Below are 18,809 nucleotides of genomic sequence, written 5' to 3' on the forward strand. Positions count from 1 at the left end.
GATACTCCTTCCCCAGCAGCTTCTCCTCAACTTCTCTGCAAGTGTGGGATTCTATTGGCTGGGGGTTGGAGGTATCAGTCATCAGAAGGGGCCTGGAGAACTGCCTGTAGATAGCATAATCCTTTCAGAACCCCACAGATTTGTCACAGATAAGTGCTGAGAAGTTCATGCTCCTGATCTATGGATTGTACTCACTGCAAAGTTGCAACTGGAGACCAGGGACCAATGCCAGCAAGGTCATTAAGCTGCTTCTGCTGCTGTTGGTGGGGTAGGATGCCACATGAATTCCCTCAGACTGACATTTGGGGCCATGATTCTTTGCAAATCATCAAGGGTCTGTACACTTAAGGCACACCCCAGGCTATGTCTGCTCAGCTACTACCCCTATGAACCAAGGGGATAATGCCTCAAGTTTTCCATGTCTTTGAAGCTATTAATGTTGTGTATGACTTCTTCCCGCTTCTGCATGTTTTTGCCTGAAAGAGGATGACATGACTGGTGTGTGGTGTACCCAGAAATAATTGTAAGATATGGTCAGACATAAATCTGGATGTTCAACTCAGATTTATTAGGATGGAATCTATAGCCAGTAATTAGCTAATTTTTCTTATTTAAATCTGTTTAATAATAATCAGAAAAAAGGTCACCATTTATACATTTTCTTCCTTTTAATGTTAATCCAAAACTTAATTACTAAAATCTAGTAATCTAGGTTTATAATGAAGGCTTAGGAGATCAGTGTGTTTGAAGCAAAGAGATGCGATATTTCCTATATTAACATTGTTTGATTTATAGATTTGCAAACTAGCCATCTTCATTTCAGTCTGAACTCACAAAGCAGCAAAATTATTTTAAAATTGAGTTGAAAATGCTTGAGGATGAATTACTGGCACGCCTTTCAGCTGCCAAGAGTAATTTCTTGGGAGATACACTTCTGGTTGAAAAGCTGGAAACAACACTACACACAGCAGCAGAAATAGAACTAAAGGTAAAATATGAAAAGAATCAGATCAGCAACAATAATGATCATTTTGATAAGATGAAAATGGCTCTTTTTGATCAAAACCAGATGTTTTTCTTTCATAATTATACTTATTGCATCGCTTCTTTTTTCAACTTATTAATCTGTGAGGATCTCAGTGTGTTTCAGAGATTCTTTTTAATGGCTCGATTACGTACATAGGTGAAACCGCATATGTATGTTGTGTAGTAGAACCTCTCTCTAATTTGTACCCTGATAATGCTAAAATGTTTTCATCACAATGAAATCCTTTTATAAATTCAAAATAAAAGCTGCAAGAAGAAGAGAATTAGACTGATGTTTTACATTTCACATGTGACTGTTAACTGAAAATTAGCTTTTCTTTGACACATCTCTTTTCATAGTTTCTTATGAGCCAAATGCTTACTGATATCTTTCTATGTTGTTTGGTTTAGAATTTTGTTAAGATTGCACTGTATTGAGTTATTGGTTGTTTTGACATTGCTCAATCATAAAACTAAGGGGCCAAATTTTTAAAGGTATTTAGGCACTGATACAGATAGGCACAGAGTGGGTTTTTCAAAAAGCACCTAGGCACCTAACTCCCAAGGACCCGCGGAGATTAGATAAAACAACAGGAGGGAACAGTGCAAGAATTACTCCAGTGAAATGCAGGCAGGCAGATTCAATCACTTGAGCTGTTTTCTCTGGCTCTAAGTAGTCAGAACTGACTGTAAAAACATATGTCCAGTATGGAAAACCCTTTCAGTGGATGCATAATGAACCGCATACAAATTGAGGAACTCAAGAAGGTAACAGGAAAGTGATGAATGCAATACACATTTTGGAGCTCTATATTAATTTCTGCTATGCTGATGCACATCATTGCATCTCTTGTGCAAACAGTGCTAAGTATGCAAACCAAGAAGCTAATGTAAGAAATCATTGCATTTTAAAGTCATGGTTCATATGCAGTTTAGAGAGAAATATTACATTCATAAGTATAAAATGTCGTGTGATATCAGTAATAAATACATAGCACTTACATCTCCTTTTCATCTGCAAAGTGCTTTACAAACTAATTAATTCATCCTCAGTTCATCCCTGTTAGGTAGAAAAATACATACTTCACCCCTGTTTCACAGATAGGGAAACTGAGGCGATGATTAAATGACTTGACCAAAAAATCTGAGGATGTCAGCATTCAAGCCAGATCAGAATACAGAGATGCTATTATCCCAACCCTTCCCCAACTCAGAATAGATAACATCAACAAACAACTACAGAAATATCTCGGAACATTAATCATGTGACAGTGTCTTTTTAAAAGGAAGACGCTTACTTCTGAAGGTCTTGCTTAGGTGGAGAGGATTCAGTAAGTGCTGTGAGACTAGATAGAGCTGAAAGCTGTGAACCCTGCTGGGCTACTCTTCCATCAGGCTTGTCTGAGCCCTGAAGTCAGAGGGAGGAATGAGAGAATGTGGCTGGAGCTGATTACCCTGTGTGTATGCATCCTGCCTGGACTCTCCTTAGGGGACTGTGAGTAAGATGTTTCCAAGGAACCCAGTAAATTGTGAATCTGCACATTAGCTGCAGGCTTGTATTCATCTTACTGTGGGGTCATCTTTACCCATCTCCTAGATAACTTTAAACTAACATAAATCATTGCCAAAGTTTCCCCTATAAAAATCCTCAGGAAACAGCCTATACTGATGAAAAAGCAGTAGATAGCAAACATTCAATTAAAAGCCTCATTCAAAAGAAGCCATTGAATAAACTAAAGCATCAGAACTCTTTATAAACAGGTTGTATATGACAGGCTGGAGTTTAAAAGAACCTTTTAGAACACTTCTTTTAAAAATGGTTGAGTGTGAATCCTAAGGAAGAGAGTTTAGCTGGGACTTGTAAAGGAACCAGGGAAGGGGTTGCCTCTTACTCTGCAAAAATTCACATTTGGAGGCCTCCTTGTCCATTTCCATGGACCTTGTGCCGTCATTTACAGCAGTGTAAAGTTGGAATGGTAACATTTCTACCACTTACCTTTCACTGATGTAAATGACTATGCAAGGTGCAGGGGAATAGAAACTCGGGTCCTTGTTGCCTAGTTTCTGTGGACTAGCAGTGCCTCTTACAAAATGTGATCAGCTCTGCCTGGAATGAGGTTAGCTGTTTCAGTTTCAGATAGGCACTGATGTCTTCCGCCTGTTATTCTTTTGGTAGCTTCATGCCTCTCCTGAAGAGATATAATTACAGAGTGGCTATTAATGCAAAAAGGGCCAACTCCTGAAATCCCTAGTCATTTTTTACACGGCATTACTCAAACTACTAAAGACTGAGGAAAAAATGATGAAGGACTTGAGGATTTGTCCCATTATGACCAGTTTGACAGTATTCTTCAGTTAAAATTATGAACAGAGAGCAAGGGGAGGTGGTGGACAAAGCTATTATAAAATAGATTTATGTTGCTTTCATAACTAAACTGTTCTCTCGATAAAGCTATATTCTAATGTGTGTGATTCTGCATGAATATCATGTTCCTGCAGATGTTCTAGCACGTTACAAGCAGCTGCATTTGCTATGGGCATATATAGAAGCTGGATACTTTCTGTGTCTTCTCTCTATTCTCAGTTCACAAAACCCATTGAGGGAAAGTAATCACTGATTTATTTTCTTTCTTTCTTTTAAAATGTTTGAGCAGTGAGAAACAAATGGGTTGAAATTAAATATTTGCGACTCAATCCTGCAATGTCTGCACTCAAAACTCCATTGCCTTATTGGGAGTGCTGCATGTAAAACAATTTTAGGATGCGGCCCTTTGAATTTCTAATGCCCTAAAATGATTTGAAAAGTAACTGAAGCAGGGAAAACAAGTTCAAGTTGTTCTTAATCTTGTGGCTTCCTCAAGGGCCTGATCCTTCAAAGGGTGAGCACCTCCTGCTGGGTCCTGAATGCTCTCAGCTCTCATTGACTGTAATGGGAGTTGAGAGTACGTCACATCTCGAACCTTGCAGAATCTAAGGCTCTCAGAACCTTCCAGATCCAGACCCAAAAGTTGTTGCTACCTCCATTATTTTCCAACCCTCTGGCTTCTCCCAAGGCCTCTGTTGCAGGGCTGCTCACTGAATCCTGTCAGTCTTGTTCAGGCCAGGTACAGCTCTTCACACATAGTTTCTCTATCTCTGGTATATTGCAGGTTTTGGAAGCAAAAGTCAACAAAGTAAGGATCAATGAGGCTTGTGAGCGTTATCGGCCAGTAGTGGCAAGAGCTTCCCAGCTCTATTTCCTCATGGAAGAGCTGAATAAAATCAATCCAATATATCAGTTCTCACTCCAGGTTACTATTCAGGAAGAGATCAATATGTTTGTGTGCTGCTGTTTTAATCCAGTGTTACCATTGGCTTAGACCCTTGTCTCCCTTCTGTCACAGGCTTTTTATGTTGTATTTCACAAAGCAGTGCAGCAGGCAGAACCCTCTGACAATGGGTGGGAGCGTGTAAACAACCTGATTGAGTGTGTGACATACTCCAATTTAATTTACATCAGTTGTGGTCTGTTTGAAAGAGACAAGCTTACCTTCACAGCCCAGTTACCTTTCCAGGTGCGGTATGTCTGTTACGGACACACCTTTGTATGTTGTTGGGTGGGCGTGTGCTCATGCACGTATTTGCTTAGTCCATGATCTCTTTCCCCCACAACACTTTGCTCCATAAGTCTTTAGCTCTGCAGAACTAACCTTACGATGTGCAGGGCCCCGATCTGCTGAGTGTGAGGAGAGATTCTGCCATAGAGATATCTCCTCCTCCTCTCTTCCCATTGAGGGAGGGAGAGATTGAACTGGTTTGTACATTTACTAGCACTTCATACTGGTGCTTGAGCTGCTTATGCTGAAGAACTGTTCTACTGGGCCCCTGGAGAGTTGGTCTTTGGTCCATCAGTGTCACCCTGAGTCTAAGATGCTCCCTGGGGCTGAGTGTGCAATTTCCACAGTACTCCCAGCCACACAAAATTGCTTTCTTAAGGACACAAAAACAATATCATCCCTGGAAAGTTATCCCAGTGAAGACAGTTGATTTTCCCATTAGCTATCCTGGGAGCAAAATGTGGGAGCTGGATTCATTTTTAAAATTATATACTGGGTCATCGAAAGATGGCATGGTTTTCACACACACAGAACCCAGCGGGGGAGGAGAAAGTAATTAAGGAAGTGTTATTTAAGGGTACTCCTCATAACACAAGAACTAGAGGTCACCAAATGAAATTAATAGGTGGCAGGTTTAAAACAAACAAAAGGAAGCATTTCTTCATACAACGCACAGCCAGCCTGTGGAACTCCTTGCCAGAGGATATTGTGAAAGCCAAGACCATAACAGGGTTCAAAAAAGAACTAGATAAATTAATGGAGGATAGGTTCATCTGTGGCTATTAGCCAGGATGGGCAGGGATGGTGTCCCTAGCCTGTGTTTGCAAAAATCTGGGAATGGGCGACAAGGAATGGACCACTTGATGATTTCCTATTCTGGTCATTCCCTCTGAAGCACCTGGCATTGGCCACTGTCAGAAGACAGGATACTGGGCTAGACTGACCTTTGGTCTGACCCAAATGGCTGTTCTTACGAGGCGTGGGAAGAGTATTGTGTAATGTTTTCTGATTTGGTATAAAATGCTTTTTTTTTTCTTCGCACAGCTGGAAATTTCTCTGTTATGTCTTTGCTTCTCAACCCAGACATTGCTCTCCTGGGTTCATGGAGGGGGTTGTATGATGGGCACAGGCCTTAGCACCCCTCCCCACAAGCTACAAGTTCCTTTTGGAAAAAAAAACAATAACAAATGGGGACAGAGGAGAAGGGCTGAGGACCTATTGGGATGTTAGCTGTCATGTCCTGGAGGAAGGTGGTAAATTTAGGAGAGGAGTTGGTTTGGCTTGTTGAACATGTGTTGTGGGGAAGAAGGAGGTTGAGTCAGTGCTTAATTTGTGCCAGGGCTTGGCAAGGCTAAGCCCCGGTACCTCTCGGCTTGCTGTATCATTTTTTAATGTCAAAAATATTGCTTGAACCCCAGCACCTAATTGCTTGAGCGCCACACCTCTTTCATTCAAATTAAGCACTGGTCTCCCCGTGTGGAGAAGGGGAAAGTGGCTGTGAAAGCTGATATTCAGACACTGCTAGTATTTACCAAATCCGAATATCAGTCCTTTAGCTGTGTCTTGCCTCAACTCCTTCCGGGTCACCAACAGGTCACTGTGAAGTCTATCGCATTGGGAGATGTATTACGGGGTTGATCCAGCAAGGTGCTGAGCACCCTCTGCTGGCTTTGAGGGGGCTCAGCACTTTGCAAGGGTGAGCTCTGTAATTTATTTTATTTTACTTTCTAACTGAACTGCCGAAAAAGGGACCTGCATTCCTGACTCATGTCAAAAATAAAGCATGTATTACCTAAAAATTAACTGGAGCAGAATAAAACGTCATTGTCAGAGATGCTAACCATTAGAACACATCTAGCATTAAATCAGAGGTATCTACTGGGAGTTCCCTTGGATCATTTGATCAAATTAAGCTCCTAAAATATGGTTCAAAAATGTCATCCGGGTGTAGGATATAAAGGACAAGAATAGGGCAACTGAATTACTGGAAATTTGGGAAAATGAAATGTTGACTCATGTATTTTGACATAATGTAGAAATCAGGAGGTTTGCCAGACAGATCTGCTTCAGACTCTGCTTATGCAATATTTGATTTGCACAGCTGCATTGTAGATTGCCCACCACCCTGAGCATGAGCAGCTGGGCTTGGGGTAGGCAGCCCTACAGGACACAAGGAATTCTTCCCAGCCCCCTCAGCAGTTGCTCTGCAGCGTCTACTGCAGCCCCAAGGCTTTGGTAGCCTTTGCTCTGATTAACTCTCTTTTTATTCTGGTAGATCCATGGGTACATAATCTTGGATCTATTCCATCTCCACAACTCCTGCATCAAAACCCCAGCTAGTAGCCATGTATAGGGAGGTCCCCTGCAGCTGAACCACATAACACTGCTAAGCTGATGCCTTCCCCCTACCTCCACCTTTTGTAAAAAGCCTCTGATTCTTGTGATTAATTAATAGCTATACAAAATAGCTACTCCGAAGCACAAGTATAACTTCCTGAAGTTCCCCTGCGATGACACAGCCTGCGTTTCAGAAATTTTCCTGGCTGTATTCCCCTGTCTTACCATGCCAGTTAGTTCCACAGTGTGGGAGTGCTGCCCATACAACTCCTGTGCTCCAGGATCTGCCCCACTCCTGGCTCTGCTCCCATCTTGCAGTGGTGTGGAAAGGCCCTGAACATATAAGAGCTGGTTTAATTAAGCAAGTAGGCAGGAAGAAGACGAAAGCAGGAGGAGGGTGAGGCGAGAGGAGGCAGGGAAAGGAACAGAAAGAAACAGAAGAGGGACAGATAATTTAACCATGAGAATAATTAACCATTGGAACAGTTTACCAAGGTTTGCGGTGGCTTCTTTATTGCTGACTATTTTAAAATCAAGATGGGATGTTTTTCAAAAAGATACACTTTAGGAATTATTTTGAGGAAGTTCTAAAGTCAGACTAGATGACCACAATGGCCCCTTCTGGCCTTAATATCTATGAATCAGGAGTGTAGAGGGAGGGGCACAAAGTGAGGGAAGAGGAATGGGACAGAGGTTAGATCATCAAGAAATTTGGGTTTAAAGTGCCATTCTACTTTGAAAAGTAATTAAGTCAAATTGGCACCAGCTGTCTCAGCAGATATGCTCCATGAATGTATCTTGTCATGTCTGCTTGTCTGGGTAACAAAATGCATATTCCTTTCTTTTCTTTTTAGCACTACTTCAGGATAACCACAAACTGGCCTCAATTGAACCATTAATTAAAGTCCAAATGTAGAGCCATGCTTTCATGAGGTGGCACCAGATGTAACTGAGGGCAGGATTTGGCCTACAGAATCATTAGCACTGGTAACAAGATAGGAAGGAAAGAACCCAGCTTGACTTTAAGATCCCAAGTTGAGTTTGCTGACCAGGCAGCTAGGAAAAAAATCTATTTTTACTTGTAAACTGCACAGATTGGAGATGAAGTCATTGAGCTACACTAAACATGGAACCCTGGGATGACTTTTGTACAGAGTCGATTTTTTGAGCCACATTTTTAATGGTGACACCCCAGCTACAAGGTATACTGATTTTTGCATCACTACAAGGTGACATTGCATCATGCAACATTATTACTTGGTAATGATGTATTCTAATGCAACATCTTGATAGCACAGCACCCAAGTAATATTGTTTGCTATATGACTGCAAGCTAGAACACACAAAACTATAAACTAAACATCCTTCCTCTTATCTGGGGCTCCCAAAACTTTCTGACTTTAGAGCCTCATATTTCCTTACTGCAGCCATGTTCTGTACCTTTGAATATATGGTCCCCTACCAGAGAGAGGAATAATTATAGGCAATGACAGCACTTTTTGTCTCTAAATCTTTGGAGGTGCAAACAAAACACGTTGGATGGGAGAGACTACTAATGCTGATGAGTGCTTTAGATCGCTTGATAATCTCTTTTTCTGTTAGCTATTACTGAATGGAAATCAAATACATGCATGTTTGGGGTAGGAACAGATGGCACTTCTGTTATGTGAGGAAGAAATGGGGGTGAGAGGGCAGTGAAGTTGAAAAAAAAATGACCTCCCTCCCTGACTTACCAGGATTCATTGTGTTGCCCTCCTATTACAGTTGACTGTGACTCTTTATTGTCATAAAGATGTGTCAGAAGTTAGACAGAGAGACAGATGATAACCTTAAATCCTTTAGTGCATTTTACCAGGTTTCTCAAAAAAAAAAAAAAGGCAAAAAGCGGAGGGAGTTGGGAAATGTCAGTGAGGCACTTCACAAAGAGCTCAATACATTTGTTGACCCCCCTCCCCCCCGCTTTAAAATGGATTTAGTTGTAGTCATCATAATGCCGTGGGTGCTTTTTTAAAAATAATTTAGATGCTATTGTCTGTCTGCCATTTGGAAAATGTAGCTGCTTCAATGCGCCCCTGCTGAAGTTGAAAAAGAGGGATTTATTGAAATGCCTCAAAAATCCATCAGACTGTCAGTGTATTACTTGCCAGCTGAACTGCATCTTATTCCTGTCTCTACAGCGCCTGGCTTCATTTTTTAGAAATATTTTTGTCTTCTCTGAAACAGTCGTTTTTCTTTCTTACCCCCCATTTTGCAAATGGCATCTGCAGTGTTAGATTTGAGGGCTGAGATGAGAGGAGAGCAGTGTTTTGAACTGACTAATTTGCAGGCAAGAAATAAAGCCCTTGTAAGGTGGTCCCGGGGGTGTCTTCCCCATGAACACTCTTTGAAGCTACATGTAATCTGGTGCATTTCAAAGGCAAAACATTCCTATTCTCAAGTATCTACATGAGCCAGGGTTGGTTTACCAGTTTCCGGAGAATAATGACCTCCACCAGGGGCAGGGACGCTCCCGCCCTCCCCTCTCCCCCCAAAAACATTCCTGTTCTGTTTGAAAGGGGCAATTGCAGTCAGTTGTTTATTTGTCACATTTTTTGCTGCTCTGATGGCAGCGGTGGCTACTAACACTTAGCAGAAATGCTTCCTCAGTAAATTCCAAATGTTGGCAAGCCACATATCCTTGCACAAGACAGTTAAATACTATAGTGGTTTTAGGTTTACTTTTGATTTCTAAAAAGTAGTTGCCAAAAGCTAGCAATGTGCTAACCTTAGATAGTTCGGATTCAGATTTGATAACCATCCAAAAATTTGGTTGCTTATCCAATCCTCTCAGTTCTGGAAATGTAATATGACATTCCAGTGCTATTTGGTTTTGACTGAGCCAGGAACACCATAAAATTTCATTTCTCCCCACATTTTAGTGTTTCTATCCGTGGTCCCATATAAAAAAGGCACATCGATGGGAACAAAAAATTAACAGAAAGAGTTAAATGTTTTGAACTTCAAAACAGCTTTAGGTTTGGGGTTTGGTTCAAATTTTGTATGAAGGTTCAGGGTCTTTTTTGTTTGATTCAAACGGGCTCATCCAACTGCTACCTTTTGTCCACTTATCTACTGTGAATCCATTCAACTGCAGTAGGGAACACGTCTATATTTAAATCAATATTTTATGGTACCCATAGACTGCATGTTTAAAAAAAACTGCTGGAACTTGGGATTTGGTCATGAATGAGGTCCTAAGCTCTTACAAATGTAAAGAGCTGTAGGCATTACATGGGGAATTGTTCAGTTAATTATGTAAATGTTTTGTCTTGCAGCTTTTACTTATGAATAAGGAAATCGATGCTTGGGAACTTGACTTCTTACTCAGAGTTCATATTGACCACAACTAAAATAGGCTACTGGATTTTCACTCCAGATCTGCATGGAGTACAATTAAGGTGATCAAGTGTGTCTCAGGAACCTGGGTAGGCTTTCAAGGAAGCCCACAAACATTGTTTTAAAAAAAAACAAAATTTGTGCAAATAATTTGGGATTTTTTGCTGTTCAAAATATACATGGATACAGTCAAATGTGTGCTTAGGGTTTTTTTCATCTCTAGACAATGCGTTTTAGGGATGAATTTTGTGGGTTGGATAAAGATATTGAAGGCTCCCCAAAAGGAAGGAAAAAAAGTGGCGGAATCAGAATGTCCAAAGAAAGAGAAGTTTTCACAAGAATGGAAAATGAAATGTTCCCTCCAGAAGCTGATTACTATGTGAGCCAGGAGACCAGATCAGATGACGTATGGTGTTAGGTTGGATTACTAACCTGAACAGTTAGAGGGACCGATTTTTTGCCTCCAGAGTGTGGTGTTCTTGGATTTCTACCAAATATGAATCATGATTAAATACTAGTAGTATAAATGTTTTTTCTATAGCTTTTAAATGTTGGTTTCCCTGAAGCTTTATCATTTTGCAACTCTTAATTTATAGGAACTTTGTTGAAGAGAAATTTGGAACCAAATATGTAGAGAGGCATAAAACTGAGTTTGCAAAATAGTTTTAAGAAAACAGTCCTGCTAGTTTTCATTTCTCTTCTGGAGTTGACCCACTGAAAACCATAGAATCATTAGGTAAGTCCAGGCCAAACATGTCTGTTAATGTTGCACAAAAGGGAATGCTTACAACTAACAAACTTTCTATTGAATTGGAGTGGAACTCCTACTCATTCACATGAATACCAAAAGAATTCATTGTAATTAATGCTATTACAATTAATACCTCTAGAGAAATAAATAAGGAACCTCCATTATTGTTGAGTACCATCACATGTTAATTCATGAAATATGACATTCGGAAAACATACTCCTTTATGACAATTATAGTGCTTGACTCAGACAGAGTACAATGCAATTGTTGGTGGCTCTCTGGTGAAAAAATAAAGGGCCAGCATCTGTTTTGATTAGATGAGTGCAAGTCAATAGTTTTGCATGAGGAGAATTTGGCCCAGTTACATTGATAAGAGACAAATAAGTTAATTTCAACTCATCCTTCCTTATGCCATGACTCTCCCGCCCCCCCCATCCAATTTCAATGTAATGACTACAAGTTAACTCCTTGTACTGTGTGTGTACATAGATAGGATGTGCAGCTGCTTAACAGATACCCTAGTCAGTTCTTGTTATTTTAGTCAGAAGTTTTTTTTATATTTGCCTTTACATTACATTACCAGCAGTGCATTTTTGTGGTATAATTGTATTTTATATGTGTAGTAGGTAGTGATTTCCTTAGTGGGAATTAGTTGGTTGTTCTCCTTCTGGATTGCCTCTTATTGTATATGCAATTTTATATTGTAAGAAGCACAAAAGAAATAAAACATATTAGTACATCTGATATAATGAAACTATATTTTGGAGGGTTTTTTTATTGTTTCTGTTTTGTTTTGTTCTCAGTTTAGTGACTTCTATGATGTGTTCCATTTAAATGCTCTGTGCACAGTACGTGATTCTTTGAACGATATTAATTATTTGGGTTGAAGTGATACAATATATTGTTCTGTTTAGGGAGCAAGCTTGAATTTACCACTGATGCCAGAAAACTTCACAATATACCTCTGGGTCAAGGACAGGAAGCGGTAGCAGAAATAGCTATGGTAAAAGCATCAAAAGAAGGCCACTGGGTTATACTTCAAGTAAGTCAAAGCTCTTCGTTACAACAGTGCTACATTGCAGTGTTAAAAACGGAAGCTTTTCAAAATAATGTGTGTCTAGATAAAACAGCGCTAAATAATGATTACCAACTTCCTTTGTCTCTTCTAAAAGAGAAGCTCATAACTTCATATCGAGGTATGAGTGTTAATGGGTCATTGAATATCACATAAAATGTGAACTGCATCTGTCTTGTGTGGAGTTGACTAAAGTATTTTACCAAACACATGCTATTTGATTTACTAATTTATTATCCATAAAAAAAATCCTTTAGTAAATAAATGTGTAGCAAAAAGAATTGTTACTCTGTATAATCAGATGAATAGATGCAAACAGGGAAGATTGCTGTCATTATGCAGTATATTGTGCTAAACAGATGCACATGATTTTTTCAAATATTGTGCTATATCAAACTGCTTCCTTATGCCTGGGATTTGCTTGTATCAATAAAATGTTTCATATTTCAAATCAATAGCTCACTGGGAAGCCTATTTCTCTCTCCTACCTCCCCACTCCCTTGCCCAGAAAATTCATCTTGTAGCAAAGTGGCTTGACACATTAGAGGAATTCCTGGAGAAACAGTGAAGGAAGTCACCCAGACTATCGGGTTTTTATGAGTACTGAATCTGCCCCTTCTCCTAAAGATCATGTCATTCCAAAGGGAATTTTTGAAAACTCTGATTAAAATAACCAATGAGCCACCCACTGGAATGCTGGCTAATCTTTATGCTGCACTGGATAATTTTGGCCAGGCAAGTAAAACATCACAGGAGTTATAAAATACAAAAATGGGATTATTAAATTTATCATTGTAAAGTCATTTAAAATTGAAAAGTCACTGACAGCTCCTGCAGGCTGTGAGATAATAAAATAGAATAAACTTCATTACATAAAGATCCATTCACAAAATTGTCTTATAGCGGCATAACTGTACAGCAAACAAGAAATTAGATCTTCTCATTCTGAAGCATGAAATATGGCTTCTGATTAAATATATTCCTGTGTGCATGGGAAACAGTTTGCAGACATTACAGATAATTACTGTAGTGTAGAAATGAGAAATTATTTTGGTCTGGTTTCATTTTGTTCTTTAATTCAGATGCGAGAACATGAATTTTTGTGCCCTGTGCCATTGGAGTATTTTGTACGATTACTGTGTATGGTGTGCACTAGGGTCAGATCCTCAGCTCGTGTACATCAATTAACCTTATTGAAATCAATGGGGCTATGCCAATTTACACCAGCTAAGCATCTAGACTGAAGTCTTTTGATCATATGTAATATGAAACATCACTTTGGTTGTACTAGATCATCATCGTTTTTCTCTTAACTTGTTCCCATTTTGTAGAATGTGTTTTTAATTAAAATACTTGTATTGATATTTAAAAGATATACAAACACTGATCCAGTTAATAATTGCAAGCAACATTGCACAGTCAGTCATAGAAATCTATTAGCTCTTTAACATTAAAGGGAGACCATTAACTTTAATTTTTTGAGAAATTTCCTAATAGCAAAAAAAATCTATTTTCTGATAGCTCACATCTTAAACAGTATGGTGCGCAAATCATCTTAAAAAACCCTTTAGAAATTATAACGTCTTTTTTGTACCCCTGTTGATGTTTATAGGAGTCTTATAGCAAGAAAGAAAACAGGTAGTGGACGGTACAGGGGAAACAATGACACAGAAAGTGCTGACAAATGCACAAAGTAAACAAGCTGCAAAAAATAGTGAAGATACTTTTGTCACTAACTTTAACTATAACTGTCAGTTATAGTCATCTGTGGTGTTACTGATAATTATAGGAGGTACAAAATCTTCACACAGAAATTTTCAAATTGATGGAATCTCTTGAATAAGTGAAATCTCTCTGATCTTTCAGAACCTGCTTGATCAGTGTACCTGTGAACAGGAATTCAAGATGATTCTGTTTTTCACTTTGCTACTGTCATGCCTGTGTGAATAAGTGGCAGAAATTTGGACCTCAGGGCTAGAACAGAAAGTACCCTTTTAACAATGGGGACCTCATAATTTCTGTCCGTGTTCTCTACAACTACCTGGAAGCAAATTCTCAGATATTTTTGCATTTCCTTAAACCCATTTAAGTAAGTATGTGCCATCCCTAACTACTTTGATAAATGTGCTGAACCTAATCCTGTTGTTTTCTATATGTGCAAAACTGGGTTTTTATTTTTAATACGAATTTTAAAGATGATTAACACATTCTACGAAGGGTGACTTTGTGCGACCTCTCTTGTGTGACAAGTAGAATAGTGGAAATTTTCTGCCCCATCAACTGTTGTTCTGAACCTGACTGGCAAACAGAATTGAATCTTTCTTCACAGTCCCAATACACTAACTAGCCTCTGCTCTTTGGCTGAATAATTATTTCATTTCCTTTAGAATCAAACCCTACACTTAAAAAATACCTTTCTTGTTGTAGGTACCCTGGGAAGATCTCCGTTACTTGTTTGGTTAGATTATGTATGGTGGTCATATTACAGACGACTAGGATAGAAGACTTTGTCGCACATAGTTGGAAGAGTATATGCAACCCAGTCAGGTAATAAAAGCTTCAGCAACCACAGAAGTGTTTCCAGAGTTAGAGCTCCCCCTGCTGGAAGCTGACACATTTTTATATGTAAACTTAACACTTTTGAGGAATATAATTTTTCTTAAACGTGTGTTATTTGTGATAAGTTCACTGCTGGACATGATGTACTATTTCATCTTTTAATTCCCCTGGATCTTCCATCCATTTTTACACTGGCAGTGAAAATTATGTCTTTTCATAACATTATTTACCTTAAATTGTTTCATTTTACAATAAAACAGAATCTTCTCCCCTATATATAAAAAAAGAAAATGTTACATTATTTTACAGTAAGGATCCAAAAGGCTAAAGCTTACAATAGTAATTCTGCAATGTTTTGGACCGCTGATTACTATTTTTATAAGGGTACTGCTTAGCTGCTTGTAATTCAATTATCAATGGGTAAATCTCCATAGGGTAGATTAGGATACATCCTCCAAAAGAATGTGGGTGTGGCTGTTTAGCCCCAAATCACTTATGTTAACAAAACTGGATTCAAGCAGCCTATTTATTCAAGCAGGCTTCTGATGCTTCCTGATTCCAGTTAAGACAGAACTACCCTGCAAAGAGTTCTTTCTCAAGATAGTTTCAACTTCCTGCTTTCAGTCTTAGCTGGGAATCAGGAATTAAAGGGACATATGAATATGTAAGATAATATGTGAAGGAAGTTACCTGAACAGTTAGGAATTGCAGAAAAGATTCAGTCAATCTTTTTTATAAAAATGTTTGGGTCATTTATTACTGTCGTCAGACTGGTTTACCTCACCCTGACATAATTTAGGTTGTGTATTCAGTTCTATGTTACATGGTCTGTGCTTTGGGTTCTTCCCTTTCAAATTCTCAGACAACTAAGTAAAAATAGAATACTAGTAACATCAGCTTTTAATAACTTAGTACTTTTTATACATAAAAAATTATATGGTTAAGTTGACTAAACATGGATAACTTCATGTATAACAACTCTAGATATGCTGAAATTTTAGAGACATTATTCACACACTAGAATAATGTGATATCAAAATGCAGTGGGTATATATCCTTCTGTCTTATATTCATGAGCATCTGACATAGGAATCTAGGAACTGTCAGACTTGATCAGAACCATGGTCCATCCATCTAGTCCAGTGTCCTGTATCCTACAGTGGCCAGAACCAGATGCTTCACAGGAAGGTACAACAAACCTCAGAGTAGGATTGCTCAGTGTGGTTAGATATGGTTTAAGCCCTGAAGCATGAGGTTATATCTGAGTGAAGTTAATGGGACTGGAGTAAAAGCAGAACATCTGTAAGTTTTGCCAGGGGAGATGCCTCAGTGATTATCCAGCCTTGCATCCATCCATCCATTGGCACAAAGTTCTATGGTCCATGGAAAGTGGATTTTAGTTTTAAGCAACATTATTTTTTCTCCACCTAGACATCCTTAAATGTACTCTTCCACTTCTACCCATGTAAGCATCCTGGGTTCAATTAAGGACTTAGCTATTTTAGCTCATAAGTCTATCTGTCCAAACCCCTGATGATTTTTGTTGGTCGTCTCTGATCTCCCTTCAAATATCCAAGATGTCTGCTAATGTAGTACCAAATGTGGTATAGAGAGGGTTATAATATTTATGGAATTCCCTCAAGTTCTAAAATCACATGGTAGGAGGCAGTGGCAGCAAAAGCCCTTTTACTTCATGCTGTACAAGGGAGTTCATTTGTGCACAATTATTACTATTGTTGTTTAGATGGACACAGATTCTGTACTGAAGTCAATGGGAGTTGTGGGATACAGAATCAGGATCATTCTGACCGTTGTAAACGAATGGTTCCCAACCCTTCTCTTTGGGATCCCTTTTGACATAGATGAACCCTGACCTCCTATTGCGATTCCCCCATTCTATCCCATGAAACAATATATTTGCCATCACACATAGTCCTTTTATATCTATCTTTTCTCATTCCCCTCCTCGACAAGCCGCCTGTGCAAAATGGGTATACCACACTTCCAGATCAGATTGGTAGTGTTTTATACACACCGTGCACATATGTAAATGGCTACACAAAGTGGGAGGTAGTGGAGAATCAGGCCCCAGACGTATACAGCTGCAGGCTGAGGCAGCAGCCCACTGGCTCAAGCTTTTCTTTCTTTCTCCCGTCCATGTGCCACTCAGCTCAGCTGTGAGAGAACACACCCACAGAGCCTGCAGTGTACATTCCCTACCCACCCTGAGCAATATGTAACCTGCTCTGAGTGCAAGAACAAGAACAAAAGAACAAGAGCAGGAAAGGATTAAAAGAAAGCCAAGGAAGAATGCAGTGAAAAGAAACAAGAATTTTTAAAAAGAGAGTAGAATATAGAGGGGCTGCAGGGAGGAAAGCTGTAACGCCTTTCAAGGAGCTACCCATATTTGCAGTTGGGGTTGCCATGAATCTGGGGTCATTCAGCTTTCTCTGGCCCTACTAGCGTGGTGCATTCTCTCTCAAAGAAACAGTGGGAAACCCTTTTCCAAACAGATCTGGTGAGGCACTGAAAAAACTTGAGCCCCAGCAGGAGGCACATCTGGAATAATTGTTCGTTTGTTCAGTATAGTGTCATTTCTGAAGATGAACTTTTTTGCAGTTTCTCTAGAGGAAGCCTTGCATCATGGCACTGCACGCTGCTAACATGTCCCTCATTATAAGGGAGGGTGCCTCATTTTAGATTCAAATGTATCTCCATCCCACACAAACCTGGGGTTATTTTACTTTCATTATTGCAGATTACTTGCATCACAAATGCTGAATCACAAAACTGAAGTTAGAGAAAATGGTATTTATCTTTCAGAAATGAGCCCCACATTATTTTAAGGATCCTGCACTACTGCTATTGTTGTTATCATCATCATCATCATCACCATCATTATGTATCTTGGCAGGTTGAAAGGTATCACAAAACTGTAAGATTTCAGTAGTAATTTAGCATCCCACAGTAATACTTCAAAAGCATCAAATAGCATTTTGAATTTTAAGTCAGTACAAATGTAAATAAATAAATGTACTCCCACCTGTCTGTTGTTTTAAATGTCTAGTGAGCCTAAAATATTTGCATAGCAGTTTTGAGATACAGCAGAATTATAGCTTATTATGAATATATGATATTGAATTAAACAATTTTGCCATTCTTTTCCATAAAGGATAAAATCTGGCTCTCAGCAAACCATTTGAAAAGAAATTATGATGATGATACCATAGCTCCATTTTATTTTATGGAGTGTATTGATTGTCAAATAGACAATGCATGTATTTTGGTAATAATCTGAAGAAAAAAACGTGCCTCTTTATTTTGCAAACCTTACACTATTACTCACTTTCATTTCAAGAAAGGATGGCATTTTTCAGAGATACTACCATAAATTGCTTTATTTAATAAATTGGCATATGGACTAATAATGTTACTCCAGAGAGTAGCACTTTGTAATTTGGAAGAAATAACATTTTTCTTTTAAAATAGTTCTCTCTATTTTTTAAATTAAAATTATCAGTATGTTTTTTGCTAACTGAAGAAAAACCTGATTTTTTTGCAAATTCATGTAGTTTTTGTCTTTTGAACATCAGTATCTGTATGGGATATAAAGAAGCTAAATAAAATATGGAACAAATGTGATTAATTTTCATGGACATAAACTGTTAAGAAGTCGTGTCATTCTCAGCAATGACTCCATAACAGAATAATTTGATTTATAGGTTGAAGGTTCCTTTTTCTGACTTAGCAAGGATTGTCACTTGTGGTTTGGGTGTTTTTTTTGTTTTGTTTTTTTGACAGTTTGACAGGAAGCTAGATCTTGCTCCTGGGTTTGTGGTCCTGGATTATCAACGTTCCCATAAATACACTGATGAAATGTTACCTCCTGAAAGACCCCATCCAGTGTGGCCTGCCCCCCAATGCAGAGATTGAATTCTTGACAGTGACTTCAGACAAACTGTTCCATACGCTGTTGGAACTGCAATCCAAGGATTCGATTACTGGGGAAGGAGTCTCGCAGACTGTGGAAGAAAAGGTTAGTAAAAACAGATTGCAAATCCTTCACAAGATGGTATAGCACTTGTTTGT

General features: G+C 38.9%; 1 pseudogene; it reads left to right on the forward strand.

Moving 5' to 3' along the window:
• Positions 1-18,809, forward strand: part of LOC128845246 (dynein axonemal heavy chain 11-like) — a 233,488-nt pseudogene that overhangs the window by 200,201 nt on the left and 14,478 nt on the right.

Source organism: Malaclemys terrapin, chromosome 11 (genome assembly GCF_027887155.1).
Source record: "Malaclemys terrapin pileata isolate rMalTer1 chromosome 11, rMalTer1.hap1, whole genome shotgun sequence".
Taxonomy (NCBI): Eukaryota; Metazoa; Chordata; order Testudines; family Emydidae; genus Malaclemys; species Malaclemys terrapin.